This window comes from Panulirus ornatus, chromosome 47 (assembly GCF_036320965.1).
Source record: "Panulirus ornatus isolate Po-2019 chromosome 47, ASM3632096v1, whole genome shotgun sequence".
Taxonomy (NCBI): domain Eukaryota; kingdom Metazoa; phylum Arthropoda; class Malacostraca; order Decapoda; family Palinuridae; genus Panulirus; species Panulirus ornatus.
Genome location: NC_092270.1, coordinates 19,353,385 through 19,372,874, shown reverse-complemented (window position 1 = coordinate 19,372,874; position 19,490 = coordinate 19,353,385). Strand labels below are relative to the sequence as shown.

The 19,490-nt window shown below is 39.3% G+C and overlaps 1 protein-coding gene across 3 annotated transcripts in view; it reads left to right on the top strand.

Moving 5' to 3' along the window:
• The first annotated feature begins 4,137 nt into the window (after positions 1-4,137).
• The window catches only part of rhea (Talin_middle and talin-RS domain-containing protein rhea), a 639,718-nt gene continuing 624,365 nt past the window's right edge, over positions 4,138-19,490 (top strand). For 2 of the 3 annotated variants that reach the window (XM_071689886.1, XM_071689881.1), the window contains exon 1: positions 4,138-4,193. The gene's annotated coding sequence lies outside the window, so the exon portion shown is untranslated. The remainder of the gene's footprint in view (positions 4,194-19,490) is intronic. The other variant, XM_071689879.1, reaches the window with a different exon arrangement.

The window sequence follows — 19,490 nt, the reverse complement described above, 5'->3', positions numbered from 1 at the left end:
AGAGCAAGGGAAGGAGTAGCAATACTCCTGAAACAGGAGTTGTGGGAGTATGTGATAGAATGTAAGAAAGTAAATTCTCGATTAATATGGGTAAAATTGAAAGTTGATGGAGAGAGGTGGGTGATTATTGGTGCATATGCACCTGGGCATGAGAAGAAAGATCATGAGAGGCAAGTGTTTTGGGAGCAGCTAAATGAGTGTGTTAGCGGTTTTGATGCACGAGACCGGGTTATAGTGATGGGTGATTTGAATGCAAAGGTGAGTAATGTGGCAGTTGAGGGAATAATTGGTATGCATGGGGTGTTCAGTGTTGTAAATGGAAATGGTGAAGAGCTTGTAGATTTATGTGCTGAAAAAGGACTGATGATTGGGAATACCTGGTTTAAAAAGCGAGATATACATAAGTATACTTATGTAAGTAGGAGAGATGGCCAGAGAGCGTTATTGGATTACGTGTTAATTGACAGGCGTGCGAAAGAGAGACTTTTGGATGTTAATGTGCTGAGAGGTGCAACTGGAGGGATGTCTGATCATTATCTTGTGGAGGCTAAGGTGAAGATTAGTATGGGTTTTCAGAAAAGAGGAGTGAATGTTGGGGTGAAGAAGGTGGTGAGAGTAAGTGAGCTTGGGAAGGAGACCTGTGTGGGGAAGTACCAGGAGAGACTGTGTACAGAATGGAAAAAGGTGAGAACAATGGAAGTAAGGGGAGTGGGGGAGGAATGGGATGTATTTAGGGAATCAGTGATGGATTGCGCAAAAGATGCTTGTGGCATGAGAAGAGTGGGAGGTGGGCTGTTTAGAAAGGGTAGTGAGTGGTGGGATGAAGAAGTAAGAGTATTAGTGAAAGAGAAGAGAGAGGCATTTGGACGATTTTTGCAGGGAAAAAATGCAATTGAGTGGGAGAAGTATAAAAGAAAGAGACAGGAGGTCAAGAGAAAGGTGCAAGAGGTGAAAAAAAGGGCAAATGAGAGTTGGGGTGAGAGACTATCAGTAAATTTTAGGGAGAATAAAAAGATGTTCTGGAAGGAGGTAAATAGGGTGCGTAAGACAAGGGAGCAAATGGGAACTTCAGTGAAGGGCGTAAATGGGGAGGTGATAACAAGTAGCGGTGATGTGAGAAGGGGGAGATGGAATGAGTATTTTGAAGGTTTGTTGAATGTGTCTGATGACAGAGTGGCAGATATAGGGTGTTTGGGTCGAGGTGGTGTGCAAAGTGAGAGGGTTAGGGAAAATGATTTGGTAAACAGAGAAGAGGTAGTAAAAGCTTTGCGGAAGATGAAAGCCGGCAAGGCAGCAGGTTTGGATGGTATTGCAGTGGAATTTATTAAGAAAGGGGGTGACTGTATTGTTGACTGGTTGGTAAGGTTATTTAATGTATGTATGACTCATGGTGAGGTGCCTGAGGATTGGCGGAATGCGTGCGTAGTGCCATTGTACAAAGGCAAAGGGGATAAGAGTGAGTGCTCAAATTACAGAGGTATAAGTTTGTTGAGTATTCCTGGTAAATTATATGGGAGGGTATTGATTGAGAGGGTGAAGGCATGTACAGAGCATCAGATTGGGGAAGAGCAGTGCGGTTTCAGAAGTGGTAGAGGATGTGTGGATCAGGTGTTTGCTTTGAAGAATGTATGTGAGAAATACTTAGAAAAGCAAATGGATTTGTATGTAGCATTTATGGATCTGGAGAAGGCATATGATAGAGTTGATAGAGATGCTCTGTGGAAGGTATTAAGAATATATGGTGTGGGAGGCAAGTTGTTAGAAGCAGTGAAAAGTTTTTATCGAGGATGTAAGGCATGTGTACGTGTAGGAAGAGAGGAAAGTGATTGGTTCTCAGTGAATGTAGGTTTGCGGCAGGGGTGTGTGATGTCTCCATGGTTGTTTAATTTGTTTATGGATGGGGTTGTAAGGGAGGTAAATGCAAGAGTCCTGGAAAGAGGGGCAAGTATGAAGTCTGTTGGGGATGAGAGAGCTTGGGAAGTGAGTCAGTTGTTGTTCGCTGATGATACAGCGCTGGTGGCTGATTCATGTGAGAAACTGCAGAAGCTGGTGACTGAGTTTGGTAAAGTGTGTGGAAGAAGAAAGTTGAGAGTAAATGTGAATAAGAGCAAGGTTATTAGGTACAGTAGGGGTGAGGGTCAAGTCAATTGGGAGGTGAGTTTGAATGGAGAAAAACTGGAGGAAGTGAAGTGTTTTAGATATCTGGGAGTGGATCTGTCAGCGGATGGAACCATGGAAGCGGAAGTGGATCATAGGGTGGGGGAGGGGGCGAAAATTTTGGGAGCCTTGAAAAATGTGTGGAAGTCGAGAACATTATCTCGGAAAGCAAAAATGGGTATGTTTGAGGGAATAGTGGTTCCAACAATGTTGTATGGTTGCGAGGCGTGGGCTATGGATAGAGATGTGCGCAGGAGGATGGATGTGCTGGAAATGAGATGTTTGAGGACAATGTGTGGTGTGAGGTGGTTTGATCGAGTAAGTAACGTAAGGGTAAGAGAGATGTGTGGAAATAAAAAGAGCGTGGTTGAGAGAGCAGAAGAGGGTGTTTTGAAATGGTTTGGGCACATGGAGAGAATGAGTGAGGAGAGATTGACCAAGAGGATATATGTGTCGGAGGTGGAGGGAACGAGGAGAAGAGGGAGACCAAATTGGAGGTGGAAAGATGGAGTGAAAAAGATTTTGTGTGATCGGGGCCTGAACATGCAGGAGGGTGAAAGGAGGGCAAGAAATAGAGTGAATTGGAGTCATGTGGTATACAGGGGTTGACGTGCTGTCAGTGGATTGAAGCAAGGCATGTGAAGCGTCTGGGGTAAACCATGGAAAGCTGTGTAGGTATGTATATTTGCGTGTGTGGACGTGTGTATGTACATGTGTATGGGGGGGGGGGGTTGGGCCATTTCTTTCGTCTGTTTCCTTGCGCTACCTCGCAAACGCGGGAGACAGCGACAAAGTATAAAAAAAAAAAAAAAAAAAAAAAAAATATATATATATATATATATATATATATATATATATATATATATATATATATATATATATATATACAGAGAGAGAGAGAGAGAGAGAGAGAGAGAGAGAGAGAGAGAGAGAGAGAGAGAGAGAGAGAGAGAGGGAGAGAGAGAGAGAGAGAGAGAGAGAGAGAGAGAGAGAGAGAGAGAGAGAGAGAGAGAGAGTGATGGAAATTATGAACAGCTTCTGAGGTTGTGTGCTGTATAAGGTCTCTTGACTGGGAATATCTGGTTTGAAAATACATACACAATTATACGTATGTAAGTAGAAGAGATGGTCAGCGTGCATTGTTGGATTACATTCTAATTGATAGGCGTGTAAAAGAGAGACTTTTGGATGTAAATGTGTTAAGAGGAGCAGCTAGTTGGATGTCTGATCACTACCTTGTGGAGACGGGAATGAAGATTTGAAGAGGTTTTCGGAAAAGAGTGAACATTACAGGGAGGAGAGAGTGGTGATGGGTGAGTGAACATGCAAAAGAGATTTTTGTGAAGAAATAGTATCCTGGTTTTGTTCAGCAAGCTGTGTTTTTTTGTTGCACAAAACTTCAATTCATAGAATGGATGTGAGGCATTGCTGTCTATCTTCTGTTCCCTCCCTTACTTCCCTAAGGCAGGAAACGGCGTTTGAATATGAATATATAGGAAGTTATCTAACAGAACAACCGATCAACATTGCTTAAAACCGTAGAAGTTTTCAAAATGATGTTCCAAAGCACCAACGTGGATTTCGTATGTGCACCACTTTCCAAGCTGTTAAACGTAGCATTTTAATGCCACTTGGACTCGCGTGTAAATGTATATTGTAGTTATAGATTGGTCTTTTGGAAATTATATGTAAAGGATGAGTTATTGTTAGTTATTAAGAAAATCTGAAATCTTACAGACTACCTGTGGATATAATGCTTAGAAATAATTGATGATAGATGAGTTACCCACGAAATATTTTCTATGAAAGATGCGTTTGAGTGTAGGTATTTTATGCAGATTTCACCCCTTTCTGTCATATTTAAAAAATAACAGATTTCAGAAGTATTATCCTAATGGACTCTTCTTTCCAAAAAGTATTTAAATTATGATTTTTATGGATAGAATAATTTTCAGCTTGGCTGAATGTGTGACGTCACACACCTCTATCAACAACACTGGTGAGGGAGGGTGTGCCAAGTGTCTCCTCGGTTCAAGGTGAGACAAAATACATTATTCTACCCTGTAATTGTTAATTAAGGAGGACTACGTCATTAAGACACGTAGGGTTCATGTACGCTGACCTGAATATTGTGCTGGGAGCCATGGCGGGGCTGTCAACCACGGGGGACATAGAAAGTTTCATATGGCACGCTGGCTCAGGCAGAGCCAAGGTGTCCACAGTATCTTTATGGTGACAGAACTTATCGGGGTGTCAGTGCCACTCCTTCACGACCTTAATGACGGGTTGTCTGGATGATTTACACATTTACATGCCCGTAGAACCTCTCACAGAATCGTCACCAGCTTGTAAATCAAGCCACCAACATGTCAGGTCTCTCATGGATTGACACACACACTGTTGTAAATTGTCTCATGTGGTTGTAAATATGCATTTACGTGCTTATTCATTTACATGTTGAAAATCGTGCCACCAACGCGTCAGGACTCTCATGGTCTGGATTGAGAGACACCGTTGTAAATTGTCTCATGTGGTTGTAAATATGCATTTACGTGCTTATTCATTTACATGTTGAAAATCGTGCCACCAACGCGTCAGGACTCTCATGGTCTGGATTGAGAGACACCGTTGTAAATTGTCTCATGTGGTTGTAAATATGCATTTACGTGCTTATTCATTTACATGTTGAAAATCGTGCCACCAACACGTCAGGACTCTCATGGTCTAGATTGAGAGACACCGTTGTAAATTGTCTCATGTGGTTGTAAATGTATATTTATGTGCTTATTCATTTACATGTTGTAAATCATGCCACCAACACATCAGGTCCCTCATGGTCTGGATTGACACACACACACCTTTGTAAATTGTCTCGTGGTTGTAAATGTATATTTACGTGCTTATTCATTTACATGTTGTAAATCATGCCACCAACACATCAGGTCTCTCATGGTCTGGATTGACACACACACCCCGTTGTAAATTGTCTCCTGGTTGTAAATATGTATTTACGTGGTTGTTCATTTACATGTTGAAGATCATTCCACCAACACGTCAGGTCTCTCATGGTCTGGATTGACACACATACACTGTTGTAAATTGTCTCGTGGTTGTAAATATGTATTTACGTGCTTATTAATTTACATGTTGACTTATGCCGAGGGAAAATGTATCAGAGGTTTCAGTCAAATGAATGTTGTGTGGAGGAGAATACATTTTTCCGTGAGTTTGGTAGGTTAGAAAGAAGTTATCGTAAAGGTAATTATTGAGGGAAAATTATTTGTTAAATTATACGTTGAAACTGACTGTGGAGACTGAGTTGTCGTACTCAGTAATGGCGAGGTTGACTTGTACTCTGTAATGGTAAGGTTTGGAGAAGGAAATCAAAGCTGGAGAGCAGGATTTGCAGCATTATATGAGATATTATATTGAATTATATTATATTTGGAACATATCTGATTATATTACATTATAATATATTTAGAACATTATGTTATTTTATAGAATATTATATTTGGCATATTATGCTGTACAATGTTAAAGCATTAGTGATGAGGGTTATGAATATTGGGAAATGTAGAGTTGATTAATGTAAAAGTAGGTTAAACACTCGTATAAGAATCAACAAAGTCTTTCGAAATTGCACCTAACCTTCCATGGCAACGGAGGTTTATAATGAATATACCAATGTCAGTCTGATCTGCTGGGGACTGCATGAAATGGCTTGTAGGGTGACTGGATTCTGGCGTTAGAGACCACTTGTAATGTTGCGTATTAGTTGACACTTGTTGGCAGTTGGCATAATCTTGAGCATGTTTGTGTTTTCTCTAATTGGATAATATCAAAAATAAGTTAAAATCTTGCTGCTAGGTAGATTAGGTAAGATTTTTGTACAGTCTATACACGAGTATCACCAGGATGTGATATTAACCACACATTTACTCTAGATATAACATCGTCATTTTTGCCTTATTTTGATAATGCAATGCAAGATGTAATGCTTCAACTCGTACTCTCATTTTTTTCTGTTTTCTGATCCATGTTTTAATGTTTTTAAACAAAAGTCCTTGATTTGCAAAGCAAGTTTTCATTTGAAGCTAAGCTGGTAAATTATCCTATTAGATATGTAATTTAAGGTCATGTTTATTCTTTGGGATTTTTTTCTTGGCAATGGTTGTATACTATATGGAGAATGAATTAAGGACATCAGAGCAACATTGAGAGAAATTTTCTTATCCTGGGTAATGAATAAGGCGAGAGTGGAGAGCACTTGAAGACCAGGGGAAGTGTGGGATTAGTTATTGTGTAGAGAGGTAAAGCAAGTATAGAAATCAGCAAAACATATGAAAATGTCACCTAACTTCATATCGCTGCCAAAATTTATCTTATTCTTGGTGTTTTATACAAAATGTATGGTTATTATGTTTTTATGTTTACACCTGATTTTTATGCACTGATAGTTAATTTTTTTTTTTTTTTTTTTTTATACTTTGTCGCTGTCTCCCGCGTTTGCGAGGTAGCGCAAGGAAACAGACGAAAGAAATGGCCCAACCCCCCCCCCATACACATGTACATACACACGTCCACACACGCAAATATACATACCTACACAGCTTTCCATGGTTTACCCCAGACGCTTCACATGCCTTGATTCAATCCACTGACAGCACGTCAACCCCTGTATACCACATGACTCCAATTCACTCTATTCCTTGCCCTCCTTTCACCCTCCTGCATGTTCAGGCCCCGATCACACAAAATCTTTTCCACTCCATCTTTCCACCTCCAATTTGGTCTCCCTCTTCTCCTCGTTCCCTCCACCTCCGACACATATATCCTCTTGGTCAATCTCTCCTCACTCATTCTCTCCATGTGCCCAAACCATTTCAAAACACCCTCTTCTGCTCTCTCAACCACGCTCTTTTTATTTCCACACATCTCTCTTACCCTTACGTTACTTACTCGATCAAACCACCTCACACCACACATTGTCCTCAAACATCTCATTTCCAGCACATCCATCCTCCTGCGCACATCTCTATCCATAGCCCACGCCTCGCAACCATACAACATTGTTGGAACCACTATTCCCTCAAACATACCCATTTTTGCTTTCCGAGATAATGTTCTCGACTTCCACACATTTTTCAAGGCTCCCAAAATTTTCGCCCCCTCCCCCACCCTATGATCCACTTCCGCTTCCATGGTTCCATCCGCTGACAGATCCACTCCCAGATATCTAAAACACTTCACTTCCTCCAGTTTTTCTCCATTCAAACTCACCTCCCAATTGACTTGACCCTCACCCCTACTGTACCTAATAACCTTGCTCTTATTCACATTTACTCTCAACTTTCTTCTTCCACACACTTTACCAAACTCAGTCACCAGCTTCTGCAGTTTCTCACATGAATCAGCCACCAGCGCTGTATCATCAGCGAACAACAACTGACTCACTTCCCAAGCTCTCTCATCCCCAACAGACTTCATACTTGCCCCTCTTTCCAGGACTCTTGCATTTACCTCCCTTACAACCCCATCCATAAACAAATTAAACAACCATGGAGACATCACACACCCCTGCCGCAAACCTACATTCACTGAGAACCAATCACTTTCCTCTCTTCCTACACGTACACATGCCTTACATCCTCGATAAAAACTTTTCACTGCTTCTAACAACTTGCCTCCCACACCATATATTCTTAATACCTTCCACAGAGCATCTCTATCAACTCTATCATATGCCTTCTCCAGATCCATAAATGCTACATACAAATCCATTTGCTTTTCTAAGTATTTCTCACATACATTCTTCAAAGCAAACACCTGATCCACACATCCTCTACCACTTCTGAAACCGCACTGCTCTTCCCCAATCTGATGCTCTGTACCTGCCTTCGCCCTCTCAATCAATACCCTCCCATATAATTTACCAGGAATACTCAACAAACTTATACCTCTGTAATTTGAGCACTCACTCTTATCCCCTTTGCCTTTGTACAATGGCACTATGCACGCATTCCGCCAATCCTCAGGCACCTCACCATGAGTCATACATACATTAAATAACCTTACCAACCAGTCAGCAATACAGTCACCCCCTTTTTTAATAAATTCCACTGCAATACCATCCAAACCTGCTGCCTTGCCGGCTTTCATCTTCCGCAAAGCTTTTACTACCTCTTCTCTGTTTACCAAATCATTTTCCCTAACCCTCTCACTTTGCACACCACCTCGACCAAAACACCCTATATCTGCCACTCTGTCATCAGACACATTCAACAAACCTTCAAAATACTCATTCCATCTCCTTCTCACATCACCGCTACTTGTTATCACCTCCCCATTTGCGCCCTTCACTGAAGTTCCCATTTGCTCCCTTGTCTTACGCACCCTATTTACCTCCTTCCAGAACATCTTTTTATTCTCCCTAAAATTTACTGATAGTCTCTCACCCCAACTCTCATTTGCCCTTTTTTTCACCTCTTGCACCTTTCTCTTGACCTCCTGTCTCTTTCTTTTATACTTCTCCCACTCAATTGCATTTTTTCCCTGCAAAAATCGTCCAAATGCCTCTCTCTTCTCTTTCACTAATACTCTTACTTCTTCATCCCACCACTCACTACCCTTTCTAAACAGCCCACCTCCCACTCTTCTCATGCCACAAGCATCTTTTGCGCAATCCATCACTGATTCCCTAAATACATCCCATTCCTCCCCCACTCCCCTTACTTCCATTGTTCTCACCTTTTTCCATTCTGTACACAGTCTCTCCTGGTACTTCCCCACACAGGTCTCCTTCCCAAGCTCACTTACTCTCACCACCTTCTTCACCCCAACATTCACTCCTCTTTTCTGAAAACCCATACTAATCTTCACCTTAGCCTCCACAAGATAATGATCAGACATCCCTCCAGTTGCACCTCTCAGCACATTAACATCCAAAAGTCTCTCTTTCGCGCGCCTGTCAATTAACACGTAATCCAATAACGCTCTCTGGCCATCTCTCCTACTTACATAAGTATACTTATGTATATCTCGCTTTTTAAACCAGGTATTCCCAATCATCAGTCCTTTTTCAGCACATAAATCTACAAGCTCTTCACCATTTCCATTTACAACACTGAACACCCCATGCATACCAATTATTCCCTCAACTGCCACATTACTCACCTTTGCATTCAAATCACCCATCACTATAACCCGGTCTCGTGCATCAAAACCGCTAACACACTCATTTAGCTGCTCCCAAAACACTTGCCTCTCATGATCTTTCTTCTCATGCCCAGGTGCATATGCACCAATAATCACCCACCTCTCTCCATCAACTTTCAGTTTTACCCATAGTAATCGAGAATTTACTTTCTTACATTCTATCACATACTCCCACAACTCCTGATAGTTAATGTGCACATGAATATGATTTTGCACTTGAACACTTTGTAGCGTGTCATCTCTGAGCTCCCCTGTTTTGATTCTCTCCCTCACTTTGCTCCTTTATATCTAGCTTACTCTCTGGCCAATCTGTCTCTGTCATTGTTATTGGATCAGCTTCCCCCTTTTCTCCATCAGCAACGGTGTCCCTCAGGGTTCCGTCCTGCCCCCTACACTTTTTTTCCTTTTTTTTCAGTGATTTCCTCTCCTCTACAGAAAATTTCATGCACTCATACACTAATGACTCAGCACTGCATTTATCCATCCACATCCTTCAGTTCTGTTCCCTCTTCTTTCACTTGATCTTTATCTCGTCTTGACACAGCTTTCTCAAACTCAGACTTGGAGAGGATATCTCAGTTAGGTAAACAAAATCTTGTTAAGTTTCATGCCTCCAAGACACACAGTCTACCCATCTCTCTATCGAAAACCTCTTATGACTCATCTCTCCTTTGATGGTCCTGTAATTCCTCCTCCTCACTCAGTGAACATACTTGGCATGACTGTAACGTCCACTCTATCTTGGAATCCCCATATTATAGGAATAGCTAAGTCTGCCTCTATGAAACTGGGTGTCGTGTTTATATGACGAAACTTCCTCTCTTCTGAGTAGTTGCTCCATTTATACAAGGGATTGATTTGTCCTTGCATGGAGTACTGCTCTCACATTTGGGGTGGTTTTAGCTCTGCATCCCTGAAAGAGTTGAGTCGAAAGCAGTCTGCCTTATAAACTGTCCTAGGCTAACCTCCAAACCTGACCCCCTTGCCCTAACCTTCAATGTTGGTTCTTTTTCTCTTTTCTATCAGTATTACTTTGGTTTTTGCTCATTAGAGCTGGCTGCTCGTGTGCCCACACCACAAGCTAGACAATGCATTACTCGGCAAGTTGCTGCATCATATGATTATTGTGTGGCCATCAGCAACTCAAGGATGGGTTGTTTAGATACCTGCTTCTTTCCTAACACATCAAAGCTTTGAAACTCTCTACCCTCTCATGTTTCCCAGTAACTATGACCTGGCACATTTCAAAAGACAGGTTTTTCACTGTCTCAAAAATTTGTGTATACTTTCCCTTGTCTTTTCTTTTTCTGTTTCAAAATTCTCTCTATATTTCAATTAAGGACTTGCCTTGATGTGGACTTTTGTCTGTGACTGGAGCCTTCAACATAAAAAAAGATAGAGTTTACAAAATGATTACATGATTTGAAGTATACAGTCAGTATTCAAGGTGAATTTTGCACCCATAAACTGCCAATCAGCTTTGGATCATAGGCGAGCTCTGAAAGTCAACATGCTTCTGTATAGCTTATAATACAGCACTGTGACATAAAGCAGCGGAAAATAGTTTTAATTAGGGAGGGGACCGTGGCCCCCCTTAGCTATGCCCATGCTTTGACCTTGTGGAAAACAATTTTTATTTTTGCATGTCCCCCCCCAAAAAAAAAGCATGACTAGAATGTTCATTAAGTAGCACAGAGAAGTATGCTAGTTGTCTGGAATCCTCCTTCCTGAAAATTAAATGAAATCGCACAAAAAGGTGTGCTAGATTGAACCCTTTACCTTCAAGTCATAGCTAGATTTAACATTAGGAAAAAAGTTGAATTCTGCAGTTATAAAGCAAATACATAAAAGATGATCAGGTTAATTTTAACTGAATGAGTGTGATGGGTTGGCTTGCTAGTTGTTCATGTTCATTTTTCAGTCTGGATCACGAGGCTTTTCTCTTTGTTTTTTGTTTTTGTGAGTGTTTAACACTTGTTGTAACTGTGGAACTTGCCTTGGAATCAATGATTTTTGGAATGCTTTGGTCTCTTCACATTGTCTTTTGTGTAACTTCATATTCAGTTCACTGAGAACAGAAAATGTCCAACTGCAAGACAAATTTGTAAAATTAGACCTTTTTTTTGCTACAGTATGAAATTTAGAATTATTTTTTTGTAGTCATACACTGTTTTTACCCTAGAGTATGATCTACTACCATTTGATGCATTGTTATTGAGAAATGCAGGTTTTTGGTGACCCTTCTTTAATGATAGTATAAGCATTCACTTGCCTTCATTCCTTAAGAACTTCCTAAGTTTATTGGAAATACCCTTCTTAGCTAAGGTTTCACGAGAATGAAACAATGATTCCAAATAACTTTGTTACCTGCTGTTTCAGGTAATTCTTCTATTTCTACCTTTCATATTTGTTGCACCATCACTTGCTATTCTTTTGCAACTAGCTCACTGTAATTTGTATTTCCTTGGTATGTAGTCATACCTATGAATATGCATAACCCTACTGTGTTTGTTGGTAAGGTTAGACAACACAGCATATCTTTCATAAAGTAATTTCCTTTCATACATCACAGATACTAGTAATATTGCAAAATTTGGAATATCAGTGATTTTATCAAGTTGGATTGCAAAATCCTCAGCAGACTGTGATTAAGTTATGACTGATGGGAATGCCTCTCAGATCTTCAACCAGCTTCTCATAAAATAGATTGTACACCCAGTCTCCATAGATGCGAGAGGGATTTAGATTCAAAGCAACTGTTTCGGCTGTTTTCTTTATTGCTTGAAAATGTAGTATGTAACAAAATATGATGGCAGTTGTGCTTTAATCATTAGGAGTAATAGACTGTTAAAGAATTTGCATTACTAAATCTGATTCAAACTTTGTTTTTTGAAGACATTTAAAAGGCTAATTATTGAGATAAATACGTTTTTGTCTGTTTCTTGATTTTGATGAATTTAAGCTGTCATTAGCAAGCACTTCGTTGTAAATAAGGCTCTGGGTCTTGGTTTCCCTTTACACACGTGAAAAAAAATTGAAAAAACCTTCTTTATACTGCTCTTTCCATGATTGTTTTTTGCTTGACCAGTAGTTCAGATGAGTGAGACATGGTAAAGGCCTTTCTTTTACTGTTAACATATCTTGTTGTAGAAGCTCAAGGTAAATATGCATTGTCATTTTTGAATGCAAATAGATTTGATACTTGAGTTTCTGATTTTATTTTTTGGCAGCAAAATGATATTTTTCAGGAGTGAATATTTCATGATCAAGGCCCATTACCAGTTCTCACAACACAAGGAAAACTGTCCGGGAATGTGTTGCTTTGTGAGTAGTGTACTTGCATGAGTCAGTACTGAAAGACCCTCCTTCTGATGAATATGCGATGTGGCCCTTAAAATGCTTCTGTGAAACTTACAATCAGTTGCACTTCAAATTTAGGAATCATTGTTTAGATATGTGAAATGCATTCATGAGTTTACCATGAATCCAAAAACTTTTAGTGTAAATTCACTAGCTGTAAGTTTCACTTATAAGGCAGTCACCCTGTATATCAGTTTGGAAATACGAGTATTCCAAGGTCCATTATACAATGATTAAGTAAAATATTCCACATTTTTGCACATACGTAATAACTGTCATAAATGTAGAAATGACACTTAAATTTTTAGGAGTAATAAGATTGGTTTTTTTTTTCTAATTTTCCAAAAGAAGGAACAGAGAAGGGGGCCAGGTGAGGATATTCCCTCAAAGGCCCAGTCCTCTGTTCTTAATGCTACCTTGCTATCGCAGGAAATGGCGAATAGTATGAAAAAAAAAATAAGATTGGATCCTCAATAGATTAATAGATAGGAAAATAAAACTTATTAAAAGGATATGAGCAAATATAGCCTTTTTTCATCAGTTCCTGGTGCTACCTCACACGTGGGAAACAGCAGGCAAGAATAGAAAAAAAAAGAATATTTGAAAATTCAGTAATTGTAGGACTTTTTTCACACTGAATGATCCAGGGTTTAAGCAGTGTACCTGTGATGTGTTTTATTGTATTGTCTTGAACCTTGCAAATTATTAAATGATATTCAGCAATTCGCTACTGGGCTGTGATCCATGCTTTGAAAAATTCAGGTCTTGGCAGAGTGTTGGATCAGAGTATTCAAATAAATCAACCTTATCAAACATTTACCCCAACTGGGGACTCTGTCGTCTGGTGCCCTAATCATAGCATACCTCAGTATAACCCAAATGTGGCATAAGGGAGAATGCTGTTAATAGAATATTGCTTGACCCACCGATATTGACTGTCTGGCAAAATAACCATTACAGTAAAAGGAAGATGTTCTAGATTGTGATCCACCGGCCTTGTTCTGTTCTCCATACAGTACAGTTAAAGCCTATTCTTATAGACTTCAGTTTATCAGAATTGGGTTCTAGCAGACCATCTAGACCCCATAAGACTAAGTTTGGGAGTTAATGGAGGAATTCTGGAAACAGTTATATCACAAAGTTAGTCTAGTAAGGTTTGACACAAAAAATAAAGTGAATTTTCAAAATTATTTTATTTCCATGTTTTTCTATTATGTTCGCCAGTTTTTCTTGTATTGTTGTTAGGTACTTGTGTGAAGTGCTCATTCTTTTTTGATCAAAATACATTAAGAAATTTTTTTTTTTTTTTTTTTGCAGTGGTGCTTTGCGAACAATGCTGTAGCATGGACATTAAAATAGATTTTTACCTCAGTTTGTCAAATGCAATATTTTTTTGTATGTGGTCATTTTATGTATTTGTGATGTTATTTTTTTTTAGGTTGAAATGGTAAAAAAGATATGGATTTTTTATTAATTTGAAATGTAGGAGTGTGTGCTTGTATGCATGTTGCATTGTGGGAGGAGTTTGGAATAGGTAGTGGGTATTGCATTTTGGAAATACCATTTGAAATAACTTAAGATACCTTCTATAGGTGTTCAAGCTGTTTCTAGAGCCACTCATGCTCTCATTACATGTATGATCCTTCAGCTAACATGCACTCAGCCATCCAACCTGATAATACCATAGGGTTTCATCTCCAGTGGTCTCTATCTTTTGTGATCATGGGTCAGGTAGTTCAGGGATTAACATAGACAAGCCTAATGCACCTTCCTCTACCAGTTAATTTAGGGGTATGCTGTATTGAAACCTAGTATTCATAGTTCATGACGTGTTGTAGACATGCCTGGTTTCCTAGTTCTTCCTTCATTTACCCTCCACTGCATTCTACTTTTTTTCCTTTCAAACTATTCGCCATTTCCCGTGTTAGCGAGGTAGCATTAAGAACAGAGGACTGGGCCTCTGAGGGAATATCCTCACCTGGCCCCCTTCACGGTTCCTTCTTTTGAAAAAAAAAAAAAAACGAGAGGGGAGGATTTCCAGCCCCCCGCTCCCTCCCCTTTTAGTCGCCTTCTACGACGCGCAGGGAATACGTGGGAATTATTCTTTCTCCCCTATCCCTTTATCATCACTTATTTCACTACCTTTATCATTAAGTTTTTTTCTGAATATTTTTTAAAGTACCTCATAGTAGAGTGTGGTATTTTGATGGTAAGCTGTTTCAGATATATGTGTAGTCCTTCCATAAGAGCACAATCAAGAATATTTTGGGTCAAGGAACATACTCTTTTATCACACAGGTTTCATTTGCTTGTATCATGATGGATAGCTAGAGTGACAGATTTCTTAAAATGTATCCCTGTGGCTAAGTGGGTGCCAGTGATACCTACAGTACATTGCAGTACAGTATTGCAGTACTGTTTATAGGATGTGTTTACATTTCTGTTGAGTGTTACACGTGACTACGGTACCAGAAATATTGAAAATCTCTTCTTAAACTGTGAATATTTATTGGTTCCTCAGAAAAACTTAGAAAGCAGCAAAATTTAGCTTTGAATGGGTTTCCTTTCTGCCAGCTGGTCTGTTAGAACAAAGTTCTGCTTCACTATTAATGCAAAGTGAAATCAACGATGTTCCAGAGTTCATTGTGACAACAAAATACATTATTACCAGTATTCATCTCTTGTGCCTTTTTATTGCTGAATTACATTGTTATTTTTAAGAGAAAGACAAATTTGTGATTTGCATTGCAAAGATTAAAAGTTACTGATTTGTGTTGCAAAGATGAAAAGTTAGCTCTATCTTCACAAAAAATTAAAGTAAATCAAGCTTGAGTTGTACAAGAGGAGTTAGTTCCTCAGTTCAGTGTTTCTCGGCTTGAAACCTAATTACAACTTTGGCATTTGTATTCCCACATGTAGGGGCACAGTACTTGAAATGAATGAGTTTATATTCTTGGTACATAAATGAGTATTATATCTTTTGATTTTCATAATTCTATTATTTTTTCATTCAAATTATTAGTAGAGCAAAGTTGACAGTAATAAATGAAATTTGTAGAGATGCAGTTTTTTGGGAAGTGGTGAAGTCTTGTTTGTGTATTGCCTGTTTTAATCTCTGGATATTGCTTCCAAGCATTCATCCAACATTTTCTTGACATATATGAGGAACAGCTCTCCTCATATGACTCATACTCAACTTAGTCTTTTTTTATTGAAGATTTTTTTTTCAAACTCATATCACAAATGTTCCTCAACTACTTCAATGACTCCTTCAAAAAAAGCTGATGAATCCACAAAAAGTGATGCAAAGAGAGTAAAAAGTGATGTAGAGAGAGTTAACAGTTATCACTATCAGGAAACTGCTAAAGGGAGAAAACTAGCATAAATTATCCAAACCTTACCTTACCCTATCTTACCATACTTTACCTTACCTCACCTGATGGAAGCTACCCTGATCCACCTTTTTAATTTAACTGAACCTAACTGAGGTAAAGGAATACTTCAAATTCAAATGCACATGTGATATAATTCTGGTCATAGTAAGGTAATACCTTAACTGTGTCAAGAATAAGGTTTGTTGGGGGTTCAGGGGGTGAACTCCTAGTAATCATAGGTTAGATATGGTTGGGTTTAGTAGGGATCCAGCGAGTTTGCTTGATTAAAGATGGTTTTTATGTCCTGTAGCTACATGTAGTGTATACAGGGCATTGTAGTGTATTTATGTGTTTGCTTATGGACACATTCTTGTCAGCATTATAACTCAAGTATAGTATATGATAGCTTATGTTTACACCGTAAGCTTTCTTTTTTCTTTCATACCATTCACCATTTCCTGTGTTAGCAAGGTAGCGTTAAGAACAGAGGACTGGGCCTTTGAGGGAATATCCTCACCTGGCCCCCTTCTCTGTTCCTTCTTTTGGAGAATTAAAAAAAAACGAGAGGGGAGGATTTCCAGCCACCCGCTCCCTCCCCTTTTAGCCGCCTTTTACGACACACAGGGAATACGTGGGAAGTATTCTTTCTCCCCATCCCCAGGGATAACACCATAAGCTATCATATACTATGCTTGAGTTATAATCCCTGGTGATAGGGGAGAAAGAATACTTCCCATGTATTCCCTGCATGTCGTAGAAGGCGACTAAAAGGGAAGGGAGCGGGGGCTGGAAATCCTCCCCTCTCATTTTTAGTTTTCCTAAAGAAAGAACAGAGGACGGGGCCAAGTGAGGATGTTCCCTCAAAGGCTCAGTCCTCTGTTCTTAATGCTACCTCGCTGATGCGGGAAATGCCGAATAGTTTGAAAAAAAAAATGTTTACACCATATGTACTTCCAAAGGAGGTGATGAACGTATGTATTAGATTTTAGGACATATAGTTACGTAGATTTGCATATTGGTCAGGAAAGACTGATGTAATGAACCTCCTTTAACTCAGGGGTGCTGAATGATGGAAAGTTCAAATTTATAACATGTATGTATAAGGCAAAGACAATTGGCGTACAGGTAATTGCAGATTATTGAACTCATTATTAATTATCCACCTTATGTTTAACCCTTTCACTGTAGCGAACCTAATGTCCAGTGAATGCTCTGTGTTAGATATTCTCAAATATTCTAACAACATTATAAGTTTGGTAGTATATATAACAAGAACATACTTTTCAAGATAAAATGATAGACAATTCAACCTGATGAAAATTTGTTTATGTCTGCTATGTTCCCTATGATTTTTACTGCCCTCCTGCCAGAATTATGAGGTACTCTAAGAGTACTTTCAGGCATACATAGTGAGATTTTTCATATTTATCATGACAGTCTAAGAAGTTGGTGATTACAGTTTGAGACACTTTTCTTGATGGTCTGAAAAGTTGGTCATGACAACTGAAAAGGTGTTCTTGTCTCAGACATATATGATTACAAAGGATTTTCATTACTATTATCTGTTATCTTGTAAGAGTGTTACAGCTTTGCAGATTATTGCATAATGTGAAAGCACAGGTCTCGTGTAGACTTCCCTGACATCGTTGAACACATGCCGACCAATGTATGGGAAGAATTTAGGCTCTAGCATTGGGTAACAAGGCATAGGATGCTGCTACAAGCACTCTATGCTACACATTTTGCTTCGAGGCAGAAATGGCTGATTCATGAATCATTAACGTGTATACCCGAGCTACAGTGAACAGAAAAAGGATACCTGGGGCATTTATGCCCCGTCTGCAGTGAAAGGGTTGACCCATGATGGGACATATATTGGCAATGCAAGTGCCTCTTGCTGTGTTTATATACCTGACATTTTCCTTGTATTCTAAATTCTTCACACTAGAAGAGTCACTGGGTTTCCTTGATAGAATAATGAAGGGTAGAGGTGTAAGTATGGAAGTGAAGAGAGGACTGAGGGACAGCATAGTCCTTCTTAACCCTGAACTATGCAGCTAAAACATGGGCATGGAATGAGTCAGAGGTCAAGAATCCAGGCTGTGAAAATGAGCTATATGAGAAGAGCATGTGGTGTAACTAGATGGAATGAAGAAAGAAATTGAGGGTTGTACGAGAGATGTGGTATGGCAGGGAATGTAAAGGGAATTTTGGATGATAGATTGTGTGAAACGTTTAACTTTGAGGTGGTTTGGGCATGTGGAAAGAATGCGAGACTGGGAGTTTACAAGGAGAGTGTATGATAGTACAACTAAAGGGGTTGGTGTGAGTGGAAGACCACCTGTGACATGGGCAAATAGGGTGGAGGAACACCAGAGGGAGATAAATAGTGGAAGAATGTGTGGAACAGTGTATGCGAGGGAGGCATTTAAGGACAGGGATAAGTGGAAACTCCTTGTTGGGAGTTCCTGGAGGGAATGAGTGTCAGAGATATAGATAGATAGATGAAACAGTTTTTAGAGGAACTTACAATTATCAGAATAGTGTTTTCAAACAAGAAAAACTTATTGATCATTTACCCAAATTAAACTTACCCCAGAAAGATTACAACAGTCTAACAATGCCAGACATCCTGCAGCACACATGGAGCTGACCACTTTCACTGGATAGCACCACAGATCAAAGGGTATGGTGACATTTGTATGCCTTAGTGAGGTGGTTGTTGGATATTTGAGAATTAAGTGTTCATTGTCATCAAAATAAAAATTTTACACATTGTGGAAGAGCAATTATGAAATGCTGAATCAGTGTTTATAACATTGCAGAGATGGGAGAATGTCCAGAAGGAAGATAACTACATGTATTTTGCATATGCTTGAGGAATGCAGTTTCAGTTGGGTACATGTTTGATGGAGTGGATTAAAGACTGGGTGGGAGGGCAGTTGTCTCATGTATATTTGTCAGTGTTAAAGTGCTAAGGGACTGGTTTTTTAATCAGTCCTCTCTCATACCGTGGAAAAAAGTTAAAAGGAAACGGATAAATCTAGATCTGTCAAGTTCACATGTTCATCAAAACGCAGGTTTCTGTTGCACAGGGCATTTGCCGGTCCATGTTGTTAAATGACTGAACAAGTATTATCCTATTGGATGCTCATGTGTGTACCAACGTTCGTCCCAGAATAAGAGACTTCTGCTGGTTGTAGTTCAAGTTGTGCAAAGTCTCACCAGTTTTACAAGACTGATATCCTCTCTACTTAATAAAAGCCATGGTCTTAGTTTTCCACTAAGTTTTTGTAATACTGTATTGTAATATTATGGTAATCATTTAAGGAATGTCCCAGTCATACTTTATTAGCTTGGTATACATATTAAATAAATGCA